We start from the raw sequence: 24,629 nt of genomic DNA, 5'->3' as shown, positions 1-24,629 counted from the left end.
GATGATGCACTTGGCTTGTAAAATAAATAAACGAAGCAATGGTTGTATAGTTGTATCGTGTATGAAACAATCTGTGGTGTTTACCGAGTACTTCCAGGCAGAAAGAAACATGTAATAACTACTACCTCTGTCCCTTAATATAAGATGTTTTTGCAGTTCAATTTGAACTACAAAAAGGACTTATATTAAGGGACGGAGGGAGTAGCAGAGTAGCATCCTACTGCGATGTCCAAGATATTTTGCTTCAGCTGGGAACTCTTATACATGATATTTTGCTTCGGCTGCTGCTCCTCTATGTTTTCTGATAAGCTCAAACTTTTGTGCTGGGAACAACGGTTTCCCTTATATGAACTCTTGCCACGGATTTCATAAAAAAGGAATAAAAGCTGGTGTATGCCGCCTGCAAATTCCTAAAACAAAGTTTCTTATGAATGCATATTTTACTAGATTTGTTTTTGCCGAAACATATTTGTTCAAATCTGGTAGAATCTTGTGGTACATGTTTGGAAGATGGGGAACCTCAACAGCCGACCATATGTTTATGCATTTGCTGCACTCCATCATTTTTAAGCAACGAGTAATTTTGAGTAATAAAACCGAATGAAGCTATTTGATAATCTTCCTTTAACTTTTATCTAGCCGTCACCGATGACGACGACAAAGGCTACACACCCATTCTTTATCGGCAGGTGGCAGTTGCATGTGCCAGTTGCTCCAGTGCCTGCTAGCGCATCAATTGTCGTGGAAGAATGAATTCCACCTATGACTGCGACATCCCGCCATGTGAGATTTGGTCCAATCCTTTCGCATTAGCAGCAGTAAACATGCCTAGCATAGGGTAAATGCACATCATCGTCAGTAGGAAGGAGGAAGATATGGTCTATGCTTTCAGTGCTGCTTGTATCGAAATGCTGAAAGAAATGTCTTAGAAAGTTGAAACTGAAAGCAATCCAATTATTTTCTATTTACTCCCTCCATCTCAGTTTATAAGTCTTGAATTGGGTCTTGCTAGTACATACTTATGTCACTACATATCAAACAGAAGCTTTTTGTCTCCATTATTTCCTGTTGTCGTAGTAGTAGTACGCATGTGCGTTTAGTGACCAGCAAGTGATTGACCGCAAGTCAAGGTCGTTGATGTGGAAAGCAAAGCACCACTTGGAAAAGCTGGAGCCTCCTATATCAAAAGCTCTCAGTTAGGGATCTCTCCACTAATCCACAAAAATATTACACCGAAAGCACCACTTGGAAGCTGGAGCCTATCAGAAACGGCCCTTCCCACCATATTAAGATGGATGAACGGATCGATAACATATCAGCCCAAAGCCAAAGCGTGCACTTGCATCTCTGTCCCAAACATACATGGCCTCACTTGGATTTCCATCCATATCCATACCCATTCTCTTCTTCATCACCTTGCTGTCCACTGTACCCACGTCTTCTTCCTCTGGTCCAAGCAAGAGCAATGGCAGCGACACCGATCTTGTTGCCCTGCTTGCTTTCAAAGCACACCTCTCCGACCCTCTCAGCATCCTTGCCAACAACTGGACCACCAACACGAATTTCTGTGACTGGGTTGGTGTCGCATGCAGTCGGCGCCGGCAGCGCATCATCGCTTTGGAACTGCCGGGCTCCCCCCTCCATGGACCAATCACTCCACACCTTGGTAATCTCTCTTTCCTCTCCGTCCTCAACCTCAACAATACAAATCTCACGGGCTCCATCCCTGATGATTTAGGACGGCTTCGTCGTCTTAAATACCTATATCTCGGATTCAATGGCCTATCAGGTAGCATCCCAACCACCACAGGAAACCTCACAAGGCTTCGTGTTCTTGCCCTATATTATAAGTTATAACCATCTATCTGGTTCAATCCCGGTAGAACTGCAAAACCTACAGAGTCTTGGCCACTTCAGTGTCTTCAGGAATTACCTGAGCGGCTCAATACCCACCTATCTATTTAATAATACCCCTCTGATAACTCACCTAATATTCGGCAACAACAGCCTGTCAGGACATATACCATCTTGTATTGGCTCCTTACCAATGCTTGAGTCCCTTGTCCTTCAAGTGAATCATTTCAGCGGCCCGGTACCTCCATCCATATTCAACAATTCTAGATTAACTGAAATTTGGCTTGTATCAAACTACAACTTAACTGGTCCAATCCCTAACAACGAAAGTTTTAGTCTACCAGCGTTGCAACAGATCAGCCTGGCCATCAACAAATTCACCGGTGAGATTCCGTTGGGGCTCTCCTCTTGTCGCTACCTCCAAACTATCTCCCTCAGTGATAATTTCTTTGAGGGTGTTGTGCCAACGTGGCTGGGAAAGCTTTCTCATCTCAGTATCCTTTCCTTGGGTTTGAATCACCTTGTTGGTCCAATTCCAGTTGCACTTAGCAACCTCACTCAGCTAGGTTTACTAGACCTGACATGCTGTAACATATCAGGAGCCATTCCCGAAGAGTTTGGACAGTTGGACCAACTCATTTGGTTGGATGTCTCAGGCAATCAACTAGTCGGGCCCATTCCTGCTTCTATTGGTAACCTGTCTGAATTAGAATTCCTGCTCTTAAACGATAATATGTTCCTTGGATCGGTACCAGAAACAATTGGTAGTATCAACTCTATGTCTCATATTGATATTTCTAAGAACTTCCTAGAGGGGGATCTTAGCTTCTTATCTACTTTTTCTAATTTTAGAAAGCTCCAGGTTATTCTAATCTCTTCAAATAATTTCACCGGTGGCATTCCTAACTATGTGGGGAACCTGTCGAGCCAGTTGCAGATTTTCATTGCATCTGAGAACAATTTAGTTGGTCAACTTCCGGCTACGATTTCAAACCTAAAATGTCTTGAATGGCTAGATATTTCAGACAATCGTTTATATAGCACGATTCCAAAATCCATCGTAATGATGGAGAATCTCAAGTGGCTTGACCTGGACGGAAATCAGTTGTTTGGGTCCATCCCACCTCAGATTGCAATGCTCAAGAATATAGAACGTTTGTTCCTCTACAACAATAAATTGTCTGGTTCAATACCAGAGGGGATTGGTAACCTGACCAAGTTAGAATACCTGATATTGTCTGCCAACCAGTTATCATCAATTATCCCATCAAGTTTATTTCATCTTGACAGACTCATTCAGCTAGATGTGTCTCGGAACTTCTTAACTGGCATATTACCTGTTGATATGGGCTATTTGAAGCAAATTTATAGCATGGACCTCTCTACCAACCTCTTGGTTGGTAGCATCCGATATTCGATTGGACAACTCCAAATGATAGCCTACTTGAACCTGTCACACAATTCATTTGATGATTCACTTCCAGAATTTTCAACAAGCTAACTAGCTTGCAAACTTTGGACCTATCACATAACAGTCTCTCTGGTACAATACCAAAGTACCTAGTCAATTTCACCAGCCTGACCAGCTTGAACCTGTCTTTCAACAAGCTACAAGGTCAAGTACCAGAAGGTGGTGTCTTCTCAAATATTAGCCAACAATCCTTGACGGGGAATCCAGGGCTTTTCTGGTGCTTCACGTTTAGGATTTCCAATGTGCCCAAGTAACTCTAAAAGAACTAATAATGGCTTCATGCTGAAAATTTGGCTGCCTACTATCATCATAGCAATTGGACTTGTCGCTTTCTGCATATATTTAATGCTCAGAAAGAGGATTAAGAAGCGGCTAGAGATGTCAGCTTCTCCTGGTATGGTTGACATGCCCACCCATCACTTGGTCTCGTACCATGAGCTTGTTCGAGCAACTGATAATTTTAGTGAGAGCAACCTGCTAGGGTCTGGATGTTTTGGAAAAGTTTTCAAGGGCCAGCTAAGCAATGGTTTGATTGTTGCAATCAAAGTTCTAGACATGCAGTTAGAACAAGTGATGAGAAGCTTTGATATAGAGTGTGGTGTACTACGGATGGCACGACACGGCAATCTAATGAGGATACTCAATACCTGTTCCAACTTGGAATTCAGGGCATTGGTGCTTCAATACATGCCCAATGGCAGCTTAGAAATGCTGCTACACAACTCTCAAGGTACAACCGAATTGGGATTCAGTGAGAGACTAGGCATCATGCTCGATGTGTCATTGGCAATGGAGTATCTGCACCATGAACACTATGAGGTGGTCTTGCACTGCGACTTGAAGCCTAGCAATGTATTGTTCGATGAGGACATGACAGCACATGTGGCAGACTTTGGCATTGCAAGGTTGTTACTAGGTGATGATAGCTCTACGATCACTGCGAGCATGCCTGGAACTGTTGGCTACATGGCACCAGGTACTATTACTATCTAGCAATTTTCTTGCTCAATCTACTTCTTATTGAACCATTGAGTAATTAGGTTAATCAGGCATGCCTTGATTTCAGAGTATGGGGCTCAGGGAAAAGCTTCACGAAAAAGTGATGTATTCAGCTTTGGAATCATGCTCTTTGAAATCTTGACCAGAAAGAGACCCACAGATGCGTTTTTTGTCGGAGAAATAAGCCTGAGGCAGTGGGTTGTTGAGGCGTTTCGGCAGAACTTTTCCGTGTTGTGGACGATCAGCTACTACAAGGGTCTTTTAGCAGTAGCACGGAAGGCTTTCTTGTGCCGGTATTTGAGTTGGGTTTGGCCTGCACTAGCGACTCTCCTGACCAAAGGATGACAATGAGCGATGTGGTTGTGAAGCTGAAGAAGATCCAAGTGGCCTACAATAAATAGATAGCAGCCTCACGGAACAAAGCCAGTTCAATATTGTTTGGTTCGTTCTGCTATATATCAGAATAAAGGGCAAAAACCATGCAACCAAATTCAAGATGTCAAAAAGCTATGATGCAGCTGTTAAGATATGCCACAGAAATAGACTAGAACCTTCTAGATCCTATCACCGTACATGGTTTGGTTGAGATAAACCTTAACTGTTTTCCATGTAATCCCTAGTATTCCCTGTGTATCAAGTCCAATAACCCCCAGATGTAATTTCCTGCTTGTACGCTATTACCGGATAAGCACCGCAATATAAATACATTGTACGCCACGTCCTGTGGGCCGTGAGACGCTTCCTGAAATCCTATATGGTATTAAAGCATAGGTTCTTCCTCTTCCATCTAGCGATCACTACCCCGATCTGCACCCACGACCACCACATCAACTCCCGCCGGGGAAATCACCAGAGGAAATCACCAATAACCGGCACTGACGCCGTGTCATCCAAGACGGTGTCACATACAAAAAAAGACGACGGGCCAGGCACCCGACCCCGGCGACCTGGACTGTGATCAAAACCATGTTTGCGTCCTAAGCACGCTCTTCGATTACGAGCTTGAGAGTCACCATCGCCAATACAAAAAAGGGTAGCATGTCCTTCAATAAGATTAGAACCCATGTGCGCTATGGGCGCACGACCCAGCCTCTAGTGTATTAAAAAACAGTGAATATATACGGACCTGTGGTGGCAGAACCCCCTCCTCCTCCCGAGTCGCCCACCGCATGGGCGGCCGGGAGGCCCCTAGATCCCGTCGACCGGCCCTCCCCCTCTCCTCCTCCTCCTCCCTCGCCGCCGCCCAAGGGCGCGGCCAGACGAAGCCTGCTGTCGCCGGCGGCGGCGGGGACTCGGGCCCTCTCGCTCGGGTGGGGCTGGCGCAGGCTGGCGCCCTTGGGCCGGAGCGTGGCGGCGGGCCGGACGCCACGGCGGGTGGTGGCGGCGCCTTGGCGACTTCGCTCCCCCGCGGCAAACGGCCTCGCGATCTGGTGCGTCGCGGTCGCCAGGGACGGCGGCGGCGTGGCCGGATCGGTTCGCGGTGGCGCGGCCGGATCTATGCCCAAGTGTGGGCCTTGATCGCTGGATTGCCGTCGGCACGGTGGCGGGTGCGACTTGTCGGCAGCTGGGCAGATCCGCCGGGATTCTACCCTTGTCTGGTCCTTGACAGTGCGGGCAACTCCGGGGAAACCCTAGATCTCCTTGCGATTGAGGGATGGCGGCGCTTTTGCGTTGTAGTCCCTCTTTAGGGCATCGTTTTGAAGTTTACTCAGGTTGAAGAGACCAGCGACGTCGATGGCGCACGTCTGGTGGAGCAACTGCCGATGAAAATCGCGCTGACTACGGTCATGGCGGACGATGGCGACGTCTTAGATGTCGTTCCCTTGTCGAGGCATCGTCGTTGCAGTCTGCGTCATCAGGCTTGGGATGCTCCAGGGGGGAACCCTAGATCTAGGTCTTCCGGATCGGATGATGATGGCGTTTATCGCTTTCCCTCCTGGGGGCATCGTTTTGGAGCAAGTGATGGCTGGGGGGATGGTGGAGCGGTGCTTCATCTCACACATTGATGGCGGCGGTTATCGACGGCATGGCGCTGTGGAGGCTCGACGTCCGATGCGCGGGATGGACTCGCGTTGGAGGAGGTAGCTGTCTGGCGTCATGATGACGTCGATGGCTGAGTGGCCAGACAAGGTAGATGCCTCCATATGATCTGAAGACGGACCTGTGGAAGATGGCGGTGACGACACACGAGTGCGTCTGACCGGATTGTGCCCCAGACACGGTATGTGGCTCGGCTGGGGCTTCCGGCTTTTGATGTTAGGTTTAGGTGAGTGGTCTGAGTGGCCCAGCTAGCATCCCTTTATCGTATGGATAGGAGTAGCGGCATATGTTGCCAAGATGGTGGATTCAGGCATATTGTTGTACTACTTTATAAGGTCCTCGAAAATAATCAATAAAGTGGCCGTATGCATCTCCCAGATGCAGAGGCCGGGGGTCATCCTCCTTTTCTAAAAAAAACGTCGCTTCTCCTAACCTCTTCACCAAGCGGTGTTTTTCTAATGGATGGAAAATGAGCTCGCCGAATGGAGGGGTGGCCGCATAAGCTACAAACTCATCGTATGGGTCAGCTCATTTTTCCTGTGAAAACTAGCAATTTCACAGGCAAAAGTGCGATGGGTCGGATACCATGTCAGAAATACCAACTTTTAACACATAAAACCGTCCAGTTTCGGTCACTTTCAATCAAGCAGCAAATATCTGCATAAATGATGGCACGTATGAACCACAACACACAGCAGAAACCTCAGCTTCAGCCTTCAGCCACATAAATTGGGTCTTAAAAATGTGGAAAACAAACTTAACAAAAACGAACCATCACAGAAACAACAAGCTGAAAGAGTTTAACATCCTACACATAGGGGGGCCCTATTGGGCGGGGGGGGGGGGTAGCAATGCCACCGGAGCATTGCACCGGGCCCTTATACATGCGGGGTGGTGTGGTGGCATGTCTGAAGAGGCGGCACGCGTCTCCGGGGTGTGCCCCCCCCCCCCCCACCCTACGGACGGCGCCGCCACCGGCACCTGGAAGGGGGAAACAGAAGCGTCGGGTCTACACGGAGGGGATCTTGCTGTGGGTTTGGCCCGAATGTTGCTCCCAAGTGTTCCTATGGACTGACCTAACACAACTGGGTGGAGAGGTCCACTGGTCAAAGCCATTCCGTGGAAAGTCAAAGGGCTAGATCTCGTGGTCAAACGCTACAGGGTTAGGCGGGACGGGGCCCCTGAGGGGTAGCAATGCCACCGGAGCGTCGCATCGGGCCCTCATAAATGCCATACGGTGTGGTGGCATGTCTGAAGAGGCGACACACGTCTCCGGTGTGCGCCCCCTTAACGGACGGCGATGACACAGTAGTAGACGTTCTACGGTAACGGTGCAACGTGAATCTATATCTATACCTTTACTAATAAAAGGGTTATCGCTTCTTCCTCCCTAATTTTAGTCTGTTTTCAGTCCATCCTCCAAAAGTTTCGTACGTCAGTTGAATCGATCGATTTGAACCCAATCAGATCGAGAGAAGCTACCTGTTGGACTTTATCGTCCATTTGCGCACGACCCAACTAAACCAATTTGATGCTGCCCGTCCAGTCCAGCCTATCGATCCATTGTGTTAATTTTTTTTTTGAAATTCTTCGGTAACTAATAGTCCTACCCTGCTATATTACATCAAATCCTAGCAACTTATATACGTTCTCCAGTCACAAGAATCAAACTGCCAAGGCAAAACAAACGTGGAGATCTACCGCATATATGCATCGCCAATCAAAAAATATCTCCGAGGAATAAGAGCAGAGCAGCCTATCGAAGATGGCCCGGTTGGTGGGACGAGGTAGCAGGCGGGCTGGAGATGGGGCCCAAGGTTCAGAGCGGTATCCAAGCGGTGGAGACGAGCGGATCTGGGTGGCGGGTGGCCGGATCGAAGAAGGGGACGGCAAGGATGGAGTTAGGGCAGAGCTCGAGGTGCCGGCGGAGGATCACGTTGCAGCTGTGGAAGGCCATGACGGCTTGCGGGGGCGGCTTCGGTCGGGGGAAGCTTGGGAAGAGGAATCTAACGGGAGACCCGTGGGGCAGCCGGCGGGGCTAGAGGCAGGCGCTGGCGAGGGGCACGAACGCGAACGCTTGCGTGCGTCTATGTGTGGCGGCGGCGCTGAGGAGCTGCGTCAAGGGACCGAGGGGAGGAGAAGAAACTGGGGGGGGCTGGGCCTAATGTATGAACGGGGGTTAGATGGGCCGTGGGGAGCAGCCCGGGATGGTTGTGCGCTGCTCATGTCTCTCTTTTTTTCATTTAAGCATAGGAAATAAATGGCTAACAAAAACAATGAAATCTTTTATCTGATTTGTTGGGGCTATAAAAAGATCTACGGAAATGTTAACGCCCACATGTGTGGGCGTTGACCATCTCGACCACACGCGTTCATCACCATCCAGTACTATATGCATGAATTTTGACACAATCTGGCTGATTTTCTGTGCCACGTAGGACAAGGCGTGTGTGGTGTGTGACATAGTTCGCCCACACATCCGTTTTACCACACGGAGGGGCAGGTGTGTGGGCGTTTTCACCCACACACCAGTTTTCAGTCACGCACAAGGGCTGGTGTGTGGGCATTTGCCATCTCGCCCACACGCCCGTCTCCTCTCCCACACGTAAGCTGCTAGTTGCCATGTGTTTTTGCAGTGCACATGGCAACTGCCTCTAATGTGCTATATAAGCAGGTGGCAACTCTTTTTTTTTACCCGAGTTGCCATGTGTTTTTGCAGGGTACACGGCAACTGCCTAGTGTGCACGTAAGCAGATGACAACTCTCTTTTACCGAGTTGCCATGTGTTTTTGCATGGTACATGGCAACTGCCCCAACGTGCACGTAAGCAGATGGCAACTCTTCCTTTTTACATGGCAACTGCCCTAGCATGCTTGTGAGCACATGGCAACTCTCTCAACTGCCTATTGTTAGTATGTGGCAACTCCTAAAGTTATAAAATCATGGCAACTATATTAGATCAGACCATACATGGCAACTGCAGTTGAGCAACCATGGCAACTGCAGTTGTCCGACATGGCAACCGTAGTTCAGCGACATGGCAACTGCAGATAAACGAACATGGACGAGGGTCTGGACCATGGCAACTGCGGGCGCGCGGTGGGCGTCACGCGTCACGTGCGGGACCAAAAGGGTACGAGGCCTGACATACGGGCGTGTGGGCGTTATCAACTTCGCCCACACGCACGCGTGTGAGAGGGTTCAGGAGGGAAAAAAAGATGTGTGTGGGCATTAGTTGTTTTGCCCACACGTAGGTGTGTGAGCTGGTTGTTGTCCATGCCACACGAGACGTATGGCACAACTACCCAATACACCATACGTGCGGCAGTTATCGGGACCCAAGATCTAATGAAAGAGAAATCTAACGAGATTACGGCTCTGCCGGCGATGCGTGAAACTTGCAAGGTTCACTTCACGATGGGTACAGAGATGGACAAGCTCTCATGGAGGAGAAATCTTGGAAGATTACGGCTCTGCGAGCGACACGTGAAACTTTGCAAGATAACATACAACATGTCAGTGTGCATGTATGACGACTGGTAAATCACACGGACGTGTTAGCATGCACACATGTGTTTGTTCTCAGAACCTATATGCACACGTTATCGGATTAGCTACTAGATATTTTTTTCATAAGGCTGGATTTGGCTCTGCTTGTCTCCCTCACGAACTCACACTGACTGATTACCAAGACATAAAAACTGAAAGACTAATATATATATACATAGGTTAGGACACACACGGCAAAAACATATAGCCTACGCGTCCAACAAAATAAAATGTCTTTAGGCAGTGTTGATCCCAACAAACGAGAACACTGATGTTTATATGTCAGTTGATCTTAATGAAGCTATTAATCTAGATCAGGAAAAGGAAGTCATGCCTAACGTCTCTAAAGATGGACATATTGGAGGTGGTATGGAGGAACTTGGCAACCACATGATACACCCTTTTGACCCAAACATTGATGCTAGGGAGGAACAACAACAACTGCATCCGGGAAAAATTACCTTGAAAGTATTGCATACTCAACATTTTTATTGTCTATAAGACACTACAATTAATAATCTGCTGTGGTATTTTTTCACTTGGCATCGACGATCTGATCTAGAACGTTATACTGAGTCAGACGAAAAATGTGGTGTGTAAACATCAAACTTATCCTCTATCTGGCCAACCTAACCGGAATTATTGGTATTTTCTCTCGTTGCAACGCACGAGCCCTTGTGCTAGTATTATTAAATACTCGAAGTGCGAGAAAATCATGAATTTTTTACACGACGTGGGCATATGTGCTATAGGACTGATGGTAATTTTTCATAATTTTTGGTGATGGAGACGTATCTGAACACTTCCCTCTACGCGGATTGCTCTTCGCTTGTCTACGACTGTGACCGGTGGCCTCCGGGGGCTAGCATGCCACCAAATCTTGCGTAGGCGGCCTCTCACAAGTCTGGAAGTGTTGTGGCGGTTACAAACGCCCGACATGCGTCTCCAGGGTGTGCCCCCCTCACTGACGGCGCCGCCGTCGGCACCTGAAGGGGGGAAACGGCCGCATCGGGTATACACAGAGGTGATCTTGCTGTGGGTTTGGCCCGGATACTGCTCCCAAGTGTTCCTACGGGCTGACCTAACACAACCGGGTGGAGAGGTCCACTGCTCAAAGCCCGTCTGGCGAAAGTCAAAGGGCTAGATCTTGTGGTCAAACGCTACATGGTTAGGCGACGCAGGGGCCCTTGGGGGGGCAACTATGCCACCGGAGCGTCGCACTCATACGTGTCGTACGGTGTGGTGGCATGTCTGAAGAAGCGGCACGCGTCTCCGGGGTGTGGCCCCCCTCACGGACGGCGCCGCTGCGGCACCTGGAGGGGGGAAACGGTTGCGTCGGGTCTACACGGAAGGGATCTTGCTGTGGTTTTGGCCCGGATGTTGCTCCCTAGTGTTCAAATGGTCTGACCTAACACAACCCGGGTGAAGAGGTCCACTGGTCAAAACCCGTCCGGCGAAAGTCAATGGGCTAGATCTCGTGGTCAAACGCTACAGGGTTAGGCGGGGCGGGGGCCCTCGGGGGGTAGCAATGCCACCAGAGCATCGTACCGGGCCCTCATACATGTCGTACTGTGTGGTGGCATGTCTGAAGAGGCGGCACGCGTCTCCGGGGTGTGGCCTCCCTCACGGACGGCGCCGGCTCCGGGGTGTGGCCCCTCTCACGTCGCCGACATCTGTAGGGGGGGACGGCCGTGTCGGGTCTACTCAGATGCAGACGGCAAATAAAAAACACCGGCATCCATCATGGAAAACGGGCAATTACTCTGAAACCTTCAGTGCCCGGAAACCGGATAGGTGCCCGGGCACCGAAAGTTTCAGAGTAATTGTCCGTTTTCCTAACGAAAGTCTAATGAATACCGAAGCTTGCTTCATATGGATTAGCCAAGAATTTAAACTAGTGATATTGCTCTTCCTTGGCGGCGTGGGACTATTTTTTGCAGTTTTTGAGATTCTATCTATGCTGACGGCAAAGCCGTCGGCATAGGTTGCCACGTGGCGTCGTCACCTATGCCGGCAGCTAGGCCGTCGGCATAGATCGCCTTATCCACTCGGGGGCGAGCCACCACGGCCACTCATTCTCCTCATCCCCCGCGCCGCTCCACACAGGCCTCCACCCGCGCCGCTCCCCGCCGCCCGCTACCGCCACTCCACCGGCGCCACTCCCCTTCCCTCGCTCCTCCTCGCCTCCACCCCAACCCTCTCCGCCCCTCCTCATGCCGCCGTCGTCGCCACCTCAACTCCGCGCCGCCGTGGCCACCACTCGCCCCCCACCCACGTGCGTCGTCGCCGCCCATTCCACCTCGTCCCCTACCGTCGCCGCTGCCTCGCCCCACCACCATCCCACCCCCCGTCACCCCGTCTGCCCTGCAGACGCCCCGACCCCGTCCACGTCGCCGACGTCGCCTCGACCCCACCCCTCCCTCTCCTGCTCGGGCCTCCGTCGCCCTTCGCCACGCCGCCCCGGGCTCAGAGACCCTCTCCGACAACGGCCTGCAGTCGCCCCGACCCCGTCCACGTCGTCGACGACACCCCGACCCCGCCCCTCCCGCTGCTGCTTGGGCGAGGTGAGCCTTCTCTTTTTTCATTTTCTTTTATTTGTTAGATGAATGCCACTGTTAGATGCATGAATGGATATTAGATGCATATGCTAGATAGATGGATAATTTTTTTTTGTTTTGTGTAGTTTTATTAGGTTTTTAGATACATAGTAGATAGTTTTTATTAAGTTTGTCAATGGATGTTAGTCAAGTTAACAAATGTTTTAGACACTTAGTTTCTAAAATATAGATGAATAGATGTTGGTTAAGTTTGTGATAGATGGATGGATATTGGTCAGGTTATTATTTGGTCAAGTTAGTGTTAGGTCATGTTGATTCATAAGTAGCAATTCGAGACACTTATTTTTTAAAATAGATAATGAAGCTTTTTTTGCAATTTGACACGTTGATTCATGTTGATGCATAATGTTGTGCCAATGCTTAATGTGAGGTGATGACCCAAATTTTTTTGACTCGGTGGAATTAACAGGATTTGTGGTGTTCCATCTTTGTGGAGTGATCGTCGACGTTGGAGGTGTTGGTCCACGATCGTCCCTCCTTTCATCGACTACATCCTCTACATCGAAGGGTGAGCAACAATTCCATGACTTCATCCGCTTTTTTTCCATGTCATTAGATTTCATTTTCGCATCAAGCCACGTAACCTAGGCGTCTCCCGTCCGAAAGGGTTGCATCGATAAATATGCATTAAATTGCATATTTATCACCGCACCTCTTTTGGATTGTCCAGCTTTTTCCACTGACGACAGCCCGAGGATGTGTAGATTGGGTACATTGTTCATGCTCTACCCCATTCCGAGACAGGATTTTGGCAGCGCCTCCCCGTTGTTCTCCGAGTGCACATTCTCCCGGCATTTTGCCGAGACGTGTATTTGGAGAACAGCGAGGAGGTGCTGCCGAAATTTTGTCTTGGAATGGGGCAGAGCATGGACAACATACTCAATCTACACATTCTCGGGTGGGATTAGGACCCATCTCTACCTATTAGAGATGTAGGTGGATTAAACGTCGTTTCTCGTCAACCCTGTAAAAAATAAAATATTGTTGTGACTAATTTAAATGAATCCTTAACTTTTTTGTGTGGCTTCCAATAAAGCAGAGATGGCAGATAATCAGTGGATGTATAATGGGTTTTTCCGTCGGAATCAAGTAACAACAGAGTAGGTCGAGAAAACTGATGTGTTTTTGAAAGAGAAATTGCATAGTCCAATGAGGATTGTGCCAGAATGCCCCTATGCCAAATGTAAGAGACGTATGCGCAGAGATAAGAGTGAGATGACTAAGCACCTTCGCACGCATGGATTTATGCCAAACTTTCATATGCCGATAAACTTTGCCCAACAGGACCGTGGTAGAGAGGAGGTGATATGACAACGCGTCGCTCGTTATGAGGACGATGGGGTTAGAGACATGCTAGATGATGTCTTTGCTGCACAGCCGACACCTCCGTCACATTCAGCGAATGAACCGGCGGAGCCGGAGGAAACCGCAAAGGCCTTTCTGGATATCTTGGCCTCGTCAAAGAAACCTCTTTATGAGGGTGCCAAGCTCTCTGTGCTGGATGCCATCTCGCAACTGATGGCAGTCAAGGCCGAGTACGGCTGTAGCCGAGGTTGCTTCGAAGCATTTCTGGGAGTATGGGATAACAGCCTCCCTGAGGGCCATGAACTGCCGAAAACCATGTACGCTACAAAGAAAATCATGAAGGCGCTCTCCATGGATTATGAGAAAATACATGTTTGTCCAAAGAATTGCCTTTTGTTTAGGCATGAGTATGCGAATGAAAACTACTGTGGGAAGTGTGGTTCCTCTCGGTATATTAAGGTGGTCGATGGCAGGTCAGAAGCAGCAGCTAAAAAATTCCTGTGAAGGTTGTTCAGTATCTTGATTTTATAAAAAGACTGCAGTGCCTTTTCATCACCGAGGAGTCTGCCAAAATGATTAAGTGGCACAAGGAAGGGAAAAGGTAATATCCAAATAAAATTGTACATCCATTAGAAGGTGAAGCATGAAAGTCATTCGATATAGAATACCCGGAGGAAGCAGCGGAGGCTGGGAATGTAAGAATTGCTATATCATGTGATGGGTTCAATCCATATTGTATGTCGTCTAATCCATACAGATGCTGGCCCGTGTTTGTTATTCCGCTCAATCTCCCTCCCGGCGCCATAATGCAATGCAAGACCATGTTCCTGTCGCTTAAAATTTCGGGGCCTGAATATCCGCAGAAGAATTTGAGTGTGTTTATGCAGCCGTTGGTGGATGATTTGCACCATTCTTCGTACTTCCCGAGGTTGACATACGACCGACATCTGCAGAAAAATTTCTTGATGAAAGTTTGGCTACAGTATTATATGCATGACTTTCCGGGCTATGCCCTATTCTGCGGATGGTGTACAAGTGGGAAGATGCCTTGCCTAGTGTGCATGCAGGCTTGCGTTTCATTTGGCTGAAGAAGGGTGGCAAGTATGTTGCCTTTGACCTGCATCGACGGTTCCTCCCTCCAGACGATCCTGATAGGGAAGACAAGAAGAACTTCACAAAAGGCCTAGTCGTCCATGAAGTAAACAAGATTCCAACGTTTTCTGGTGCGGATGTGCTTGCTCAGCTGAAAGCTCTTAAGCCTGCCGGCGAAGGGAAAGGCAAAGCCAAAGCCAACGCCACAGGCGAAGACGGGGGCGAGGGCGAGGGCAAAGGAAAAGGGAAAGGAAAAAAATGTTTTGAGGTAGATTACAATAGTATGCTTAATCTACTCTTCTATTATTAATGTTCTTTTATGTATGCTTAATGTGCTCTTCTGTTATTAATGTTCTTTTCTATATGCTTGTTTATTTGATATCGTTACTAGTTGTTTATTCTCTTGTCAATGCAGGTTTGCTAATCATGGGCAAGTCCAGCGGCACCGGCTTCCTCAACAAATTCAAATCACTTACTCGGAGTGGACGAGCCCACAAGGTCCCCCCTCCCGAACTACGTGATGATAACACCTCACAGGGAGGTCGAGGGGTAGGGGGAGGAGATCCTAAAGGAGGAGGGTGTGGGGGGATATCCCCTAGAGGAGGAGGAGGTGGGGGGAGAGGCACTCTGGTCAAAAAAACTCTGGGCCCTATCCGAAATAGGGGGGTCTTCTTCGATGCCCTCCTATACTGAGGCACCTTCTGAGTCTGAGGAGGAGGAGTATGTTCCTGATGGTGAGGAGGAGGAGGGCGAGGAGGAGGAGGCCGAGGAGGAGGGGTGCGAGGAGGAGGGTGAGGAGGAGGAGGGCAAGGAGGGTGGTGGAGGGGAGGTTGACCCCGAGTTGTGGGGTGACTTACCATCGTGTGCTCCGAAGGGGTGGCTGTGTGGTATTGTCGGAGTACCTACACCACCTTCTATCGAGGCGCACAAGTGGCTCATTGAACCTGTGGGGATAGAGTAAGTGCCTCTCAATCATATTTTCAACACATGATAACATTTTCTTATTTTACACATGCCAATTCTTTGATTCTTTTGCAGGAACTAGATCCTTCATGGAAAGGGCCGTAAACCAAACGGCCTTATCACTGTCCTGTTGAAGGAGTTTTGGCCGGGCCTATTCTGCCCGCGGCTGGACAGGGACTCGGAGCTGCGGGTTTTGGCCTCGGGTTGGGCCCACTACGAGGCTTCCAGCCACGCGGAGTACGGGACGGCCGCTAAGGCCGTGATCACCAAATTTTGGGTAAGTTCTCTTCTAAATCACATGTCTTCAGTCTCGTTCATAGTTTATCATTGAATCACTCAACTCATGCCTTGTTTGCTTCTGGTTTTATGCATGATTGTAGGAACTCTATGAAGTTCTTGACGAGCACAAGGCCAGAGCTGACGTGGTCTTGCTGGCGGCTGCGAAGAAGAAAGCTCGTCAGTTGCAGTACGAGGTGCGCTGGGTTGTCGTCTCGCACTACTACCTTCATCAAAAGATGAGCAAAACTGAAGCGCGAAAGCAACGACTTACCTTGAACAGGGAGTAGTTCATGAGGGTAACTATTACTGACTTTTCATTCCAACATATAAGAAGTCTATTTAATTGTTTCGTGCTCACATGTCATGCTTCCAAAATTTGCATAGGTTATTCCTCCTTGGTGCTATGCAAAGGATGACAGATGGGCGAGTTTGGTGGATAGGTGGCTTGGCGACAATGCAAAGTTTGCTTCCAAGAGCAGCAAGGCTCGGGCTAACCGTTGAAAAGACGGGACACGCGGCCAAGGAAACAGGAACCACTAGGCTTCAAGGCCATGAAGGTATATCTATATGCATGATGTATTTTTGTTCTTCTTTTTACCGTCATGTTCTTATGTATGGCTAACTTCTGTTTGACGTTGCAGGAGGACAAGTTGAAGAGGCCGCTCTCAGACATGGAGTCGTGGAAGATGGCCCATGAGCGGAGTGATCACAAGGCCGGCGAGAGCCAGTACCACGGCAAGACCGAGGAGCACCTAGAGTCTTACACTCAGCAGTTTCAGAGGTTGTATCCGCCTGGTCCGGATGCTCCTAATGTTGTCCAGTCTCAGATAGACGACACGGCAGTGGTGGCCATCCAGCCGAAGTCCCATGGCCAGTACCCATGTTTCGATGGCTTGATCACTCCTTCGGTCTGGTACACAACCCGAGCCTGTTAGAGAGTACGGGGCGTTCGCAGTGTCCCTTAGCCTGCCAGCTGATGTCTACTACACAACCTTCTACTTGTAGACGTTGTTGGGCTTGTAAGTGCACAGGTTTGTAGGACAGTAGCAAATTTCCCTCAAGTGGATGACCTAAGGTTTATCAATCCGCTAGAGGCATAGGAGGAAGATGGTCTCTCTCAAACAACCCTGCAACCAAATAACAAAAAGTCTCTTGTATCCCCAACACACCCAATACAATGGTAAATTGTATAGGTGCACTAGTTCGGCGAAGAGAAGGTGATACAAGTGCAATATGGATGGAAGATAAAAGTATTTGTAATCTGAAAATATAAAAACAGCAAGGTAACAAGTGGTAAAAGTGAGCGTAAACGGTATTGCAATGATAGGAAACAAGGCCTAGGGTTCATACTTTCACTAGTGCAAGTTCTCTCGACAATAATAACATAATTGGATCACATAACTATCCCTCAACATGCAACAAAGAGTCAGTCCGAAGCCACTAATAGCGGAGAACAAACGTAGAGATTATGGTAGGGTACGAAACCACCTCAAAGTTATTCTTTCAAATCAATCCGTTGGGCTATTCCTATAAGTGTCACAAACAACCCTGGATTTTTTACTAGAATAACACCTTAAGATACAAATCAACCAAAATCCTAATGTCACCTAGATACTCCATTGTCACCTCAAGTATCCGTGGGCATGATTATACGATATGCATCACACAATCTCATATTCATCCAACCAACATAAAAGTACTTCAAAGAGTGCCCAAAGTTTCTACCGGAGAATCAAGAACGTGTGCCAACCCCTATGCATAGGTTCCCAATGTCACGAAACCCGCAAGTTGATCACCAAGACATACATCAAGTGTTCTCATAAAGACTCAATCCGATAAGATAACTTCAAAGGGGAAACTCAATTCATCACAAAAGAGTAGAGGGGGAGAAACATCATAAGATCCAACTACAAAGCAAAGCTCGGGATACATCAAGATCGTGCCATAGAGGGAACACGAGAGAGAACACGAGAGAGAGATCAAACACATAGCTACTGGTACATACCCTCAGCCCCGAGGGTGAACTACTCCCTCCTCGTCATGGATAGCGTCGGGATGATGAAGATGGCCACTGGAGATGGATCCCCCCTCCGGCAGGGTACCGGAAAGGGGTCCCGATTGGTTTTTCGTGGCTCTGGAGGCTTGCGGTGGCGGAACTCCCGATCTATCTTCTGTTCTGGAATTTTTAGGGTACGACGGTATATATGGGTGAAAGGAGAACGTTGTTGGAGCTACGGGGGCCCCACGAGGCAGGGGGCGCGCCCAGGGGGGAGGGTGCGCCCTCCACCCTCGTGACCGCCTCGTGGCTCTTCTGACGTGGGGGCCAAGTCCATCAGGTGGGTTTCCTTCCAAAAATAACTTCTCCAGTTGATTTCGTTCCGTTTTGACTCTGTCTGATATTCCTTTTCCTCGAAATACTGAAATAGGCATAAAACAGTAAATCTGGGCTGGGCCTCCGGTTAATAGGTTAGTCCCAAAAATAATATAAAAGTGGATAATAAAGCCCAATATTGCCTAAAACAGTAGATAAAGTAGCATGGAGCAATCAAAAATTATAGATACGTTGGAGACGTATCAAGCATCCCCAAGCTTAATTCCTGCTCGTCCTCGAGTAGGTAAATGATAAAAAAGATAATTTTTGATGCGGAGTGATACTTTGGCATAATTTCAATGTAATTCTTCTTACTTGTGATATGAATATTCAGATCCGAAAGATTTAAGACAAAAGTTCATATTGACACAAAAATAATAATACTTCAAGCATACTAATCAAGCAATTATGTCATCTCAAAATAGCATGGCCAAAGAAAGTTCATCCCTACAAAATCATATGGTTAGGCTATGCTTCATTTCCGTCACACAAAGATGTTCCCAACTTCTATACCCCCGATGACAAGCCAAGCAATTGTTTCATACTTTTTGACGCGCTTCAGCTTTTTCAACCCTCACGCAATACATGAGCACAAGCCATGGATATAGCACTATAGGTGGAATAGAATATGATGATGGGGATTGTGTGGAGAAGACAAAAAAGGAGAAAGTCTCACATCGACGCGGCTAATCAATGGGCTATGGAGATGCCCATCAATTGATGTCAACGCGAGGAGTAGGGATTGCCATGCAACGGATGCACTAGAGCTATAAGTATATGAAAGCTCTACAAAAGAAAACTAGTGGGTGTGCATCCAACTTGCCTGCTCATGAAGACCTAGGCAATTTGAGGAAGCCCATCGTAGGAATATACAAGCCAAGTTATATAATTAAAAATTCCCACTAGTATATGAAAGTGACAAAATGAGAGACTCTCTATCATGAAGATCTTAGTGCTACTTTGAAGCACAATATATGAGACTCACTACATGAAGAACAAGGTGCTACTTTGAAGCACAAGTGTGGTAAAAGGATAGTAGCATTGTCCCTTCTCTCTTTTTCTCTCATTTTTTGGGCCTTTTTTTGGCCTTTCTCTTTTTTTTATTTTTTTTCCGTCCGGAGTCTCATCCCGACTTATGGGGGAATCATAGTCTCCATCATCCTTTCCTCACTTGGGACAATGCTCTAATAATGATGATCATCACACTTTTATTTTTCTTATAACTCAACAATTACAACTCGAAACTTAGAACAAAATATGACTCTATATGAATGCCTCTGGCGGTGTACCGGGATGGTGCAATGAATCAAGAGTGACATGTATGGAAAATAATGCATGGTGGCTTTGCCACAAATATGATGTCAACTACATGATCATGCAATGGCAATATGACAAAAGTAAAGTATGTCATGATAATGATGATGGAAGTTGCATGGCAATATATCTCGTAATGGCTATGGAAATTCCATGATAGGTAGGTATGGTGGCTGTTTTGAGGAAGATATAAGGAGGTTTATGTGTGATAGAGCGTATCGTATCACGGGGTTTGGATGCACCGGCGAAGTTTGCACCAACTCTCAAGGTGAGAAAGGGCAATGCACGGTACCGAAGAGGCTAGCAAATGCGGAAAGGTAAAAGTGTGTATAATCCATGGACTCACATTAGTCATAAAGAACTCATATACTTATTGCAAAGGTTTATTAGCCCTCGAAGCAAAGTACTACTACGCATGCTCCTAGGGGGATAGATTGGTAGGAAAAGACCATCGCTCGTCCCTGACCGCCACTTATAAGGATGCACAAGCCAGGTACACTTCATGTTTCAAATTTGTTACACAACTTTACCCATACGTGCATGCTACGGGACTTGCAAACTTCAACACAAGAATTTCTCAAATTCACAATTACTCAACTAGCACGACTTTGATATTATCACCTCCATATCTCAAAACAATTATCAAGTATCAAACTTCTCTTAGTATTCAACACACTCATAAGAATCCTTACAAATCTTGTATGCTTAGCATATTAGGATTATTTAAGCAAATTACCATGCTATTTAAGACTCTCAAAATAATATAAGTGAAGCATGATAGTTCATCTATTTCTTCAAAATAAAACTACCACCATGCTCTAAAAGATATAAGTGATGCACTAGAGCAAATGACAAACTACTCCGAAAGATATAAGTGAAGATCAATGAGTAGTTAAATAATTATACAACTATGTGAAGACTCTCTCTCATTTAAGAATTTCAGATCTTGATACTTTATTCAAACAGCAATCAAAGCTAAAGAAAATAAAATGACGCTCCAAGCAAAACACATATCATGTGGTGAATAAAAATATAGCTCCAAGTAAAGTTACCGATGAACGAAGACGAAAGAGGGGATGCCATCCGGGGCATCCCCAAGCTTAGGCTCTTGGTTGTCCTTGAATATTAACTTGGGTTGCCTTGGGCATCCTCAAGCTTAGGCTCTTGCCACTCCTTATTCCATAGTCCATCGAAGCCTTACCCAAAACTTGAAAACTTCACAACACAAAACTTAACAGAAAACTCATGAGCTCCGTTAGCGAAAGAAAACAAAACACCACTTCAAGGTACTGTAATGAACTCATTCTTTATTTATATTGGTGTTAAAACTACTGTATTCCAACTTCTCTATGGTTTATAAACTATTTTACTAGCCATAGATTCATCAAAATACGCAAACAACACAATGAAAACAGAATCTGTCAAAAACCAGAACAGTCTGTAGTAATCTGTAACTAACGCAAACTTCTGGACCTCCAAAAATTCTAAAATAAATTGGTGGACCTGAGGAATTTTTCTAGTAATCATCTGCAAAAAGAATCAACTAAATAGCACTCTGCAGTAAAAAGTTATAGCTAATCTCGTGAGGGCTAAAGTTTCTGTTTTTTACAGCATGATCATAAAGACTTCACCCAAGTCTTCCCAAAGGTTCTACTTGGCACAAACACTAATTAAAACATAAAACCACATCTAAACAGAAGCTAGATGGATTATTTATTACTAAACAGAACCAAAAAGTAAAAAACTAAAATAAAATTGGGTTGCCTCCCAACAAGCGCTATCGTTTAACGCCCCTAGCTAGGCATGATGATTTCAATGATGCTCACATAAAAGATAAGAATTGAAACATAAAGAGAGCATCATGAAGAATATGACTAGCACATTTAAGTCTAACCCACTTCCTATGCATAGGGATTTTGTGAACAAATAACTTGTGGGAACAAGAATCATCTTGCATAGGAAGGTTAAACAAGCATAACTTCAAAACTTTAAGCACATAGAGAGGAAACTTGATATTATTGCAATTCCTACAAGCATATATTCCTCCCTCATAATAATTTTCAGTAGCATCATGAATGAATTAAACAATATAACCAGCACCTAAAACATTCTTTTCATGATCTACTAGCATAGAAATTTTATTACTCTCCACATAAGCAAAATTCTTCTCATGAATAATAGTGGGAGCAAACTCAACAAAATAGCTATCATGTGATTGAAAATTAAGATGAAGATGACAAGTTTCATGGTTATCATTATTCTTTAAAGCATATGTGTCATCACAATAATCATCATAGATAGGAGGCATGCTTTCATCATAGTAAATTTGCTCATCAAAGCTTGGGAGACAAAAAATATCATCTTCATCAAACATAGCTTCCCCAAACTTGTGGCTTTGCATATCATTAGCATCATGGATATTCAAGGAATTCATACTAACAACATTGCAATCATGCTCATAATTCACATATTTTATGCCAAGCATTCTATGTAATTCTTCTTCTAGTACTTTGGCACAATTTTCCTTTCCATCATACTCACGAAAGATATTAAAAAGATGAAGCATATGAGACAAACTCAATTCCATTTTCTTGTAGTTTTCTTTTATAAACTAAACTAGTGCTAAAACAAGAAACAAAAAGATTCGATTGCAAGATCTAAAGATATACCTTCACTTACCTAGTCTCCCCGGCAACGACGCCAGAAAAGAGCTTGATGTCTACTACACAACCTTCTTCTTGTAGACGTTGTTGGGCCTGCAAGTGCACAGGTTTGTAGGACAGTAGCAAATTTCCCTCAAGTGGATGACCTAAGGTTTATCAATCCGCGAGAGGCGTAGGAGGAAGATGGTCTCTCTCAAACAACCCTGCAACCAAATAACAAAAAGTCTCTTGTGTCCCCAACACACCCAATACAATGGTAAATTGTATAGGTGCACTAGTTCGGCGAAGAGAAGGTGATACAAGTGCAATATGGATGGTAGATAAAAGTATTTGTAATCGGAAAATATAAAAACAGCAAGGTAACAAGTGGTAAAAGTGAGCGTAAATGGTATTGCAATGATAGGAAACAAGGCCTAGGGTTCATACTTTCACTAGTGCAAGTTCTCTCAACAATAATAACATAATTGGATCACATAACTATCCCTCAACATGCAACAAAGAGTCACTCCGAAGCCACTAATAGCGGAGAACAAACGTAGAGATTATGGTAGGGTACGAAACCACCTCAAAGTTATTCTTTCAAATCAATCAGTTGGGCTATTCCTATAAGTGTCACAAACAACCCTGGAGTTTTTACTAGAATAACACCTTAAGATACAAATCAACCAAAACCCTAATGTCACCTTATACTCCATTGTCACGTCAAGTATCCGTGGGCATGATTATACGATATGCATCACACAATCTCATATTCATCCAACCAACATAAAAGTACTTCAAAGAGTGCCCCAAAGTTTCTACCGGAGAATCAAGAATGTGTGCCAACCCCTATGCATATGTTCCCAATGTCACGAAATCCGCAAGTTGATCACCAAGACATACATCAAGTGTTCTCATAAAGACTCAATCCGATAAGATAACTTCACAGGGGAAACTCAATTCATCACAAAAGAGTTGAGGGGAAGAAATATCATAAGATCCAACTACAATAGCAAAGCTCGGGATACATCAAGATCGTGCCATAGAGGGAACACGAGAGAGAACACGAGAGAGAAATCAAACACATAGCTACTGGTACATACCCTCAGCCCCGAGGGTGAACTACTCCGTCCTCGTCATGGATAGCGCCGGGATGATGAAGATGGCCACCGGAGATGGATCCCCCCTCCGGTAGGGTACCGGAAAGGGGTCCCGATTGGTTTTTCGTGGCTCTGGAGGCTTGCGGTGGCGGAACTCCCGATCTATCTTCTGTTCTGGAAGTTTTAGGGTACGACGGTATATATGGGTGAAGGAGAACGTCGGTGGAGCTACGGGGGCCCCACGAGGTAGGGAGGCGCGCCCAAGGGGAGGGCGCGCCCTCCACCCTCGTGACCGCCTCGTGGCTCTTCTGACGTGGGGTCCAAGTCCATCAGGTGGGTTTCCTTCCAAAAATAACTTCTCCGGTTGATTTCGTTCTGTTTTGACTCCGTCTGATATTCCTTTTCCTCGAAATACTGAAATAGGCATAAAACAGCAAATCTGGGCTGGGCCTCCGGTTAATAGGTTAGTCCCAAAAATAATATAAAAGTGGATAATAAAGCCGAATATTGCCTAAAACAGTAGATAAATTAGCATGGAGCAATCAAAAATTATAGATACGTTGGAGACGTATCACCAGCATGTTGTAAGTACTTCCCCCTTGTCTTCTTTCTCTCTAACTTTCTCAGTTTATTTTCAGCATTGCCCACTTAGAAACAACCTAAATTTTGTAGGCATATAAGGCCTTTGTCGAGCATAGGAATCTTGAGGTGCGGGAGTACTTGCAACGAGTGAAGGCAAACAATGATTACAACCGTCAAATGATGGCGGTTAGTTTTGCCCTCTTAAAACCAAGCTAAAATTTACACTTTCATTTCTTCTGACCTGCGGGCAAAACTGGGAAGTTGAATGTTCCCTTTTGAGCGCGTTGTGGCCCAGCGAAGCCAGCAGACTTATTTTTCTGCCCACGCAGCTGGGAAAATTTTATTTTCCGTACATCGCGACAAATAATCAAAGCTTCGCACATGATAATAAATAAATGGCTAGCCCATTTTACTTTGTTTAGGTGTTTTACTTCTGTGTTTATTCTCACT

General features: G+C 46.3%; 1 pseudogene; it reads left to right on the top strand.

The window, feature by feature from the left end:
• The first annotated feature begins 1,362 nt into the window (after positions 1-1,362).
• Positions 1,363-5,031, top strand: LOC123057517 (receptor kinase-like protein Xa21; annotated as a pseudogene).
• Positions 5,032-24,629: the final 19,598 nt, after the last annotated feature.

Source organism: Triticum aestivum, chromosome 3A (assembly GCF_018294505.1).
Source record: "Triticum aestivum cultivar Chinese Spring chromosome 3A, IWGSC CS RefSeq v2.1, whole genome shotgun sequence".
In the NCBI taxonomy this organism is placed as follows: domain Eukaryota; kingdom Viridiplantae; phylum Streptophyta; class Magnoliopsida; order Poales; family Poaceae; genus Triticum; species Triticum aestivum.
The sequence above is the reverse complement of the archived record's forward strand: the minus strand, read 5'-3'. Positions and strand labels throughout refer to the sequence as shown.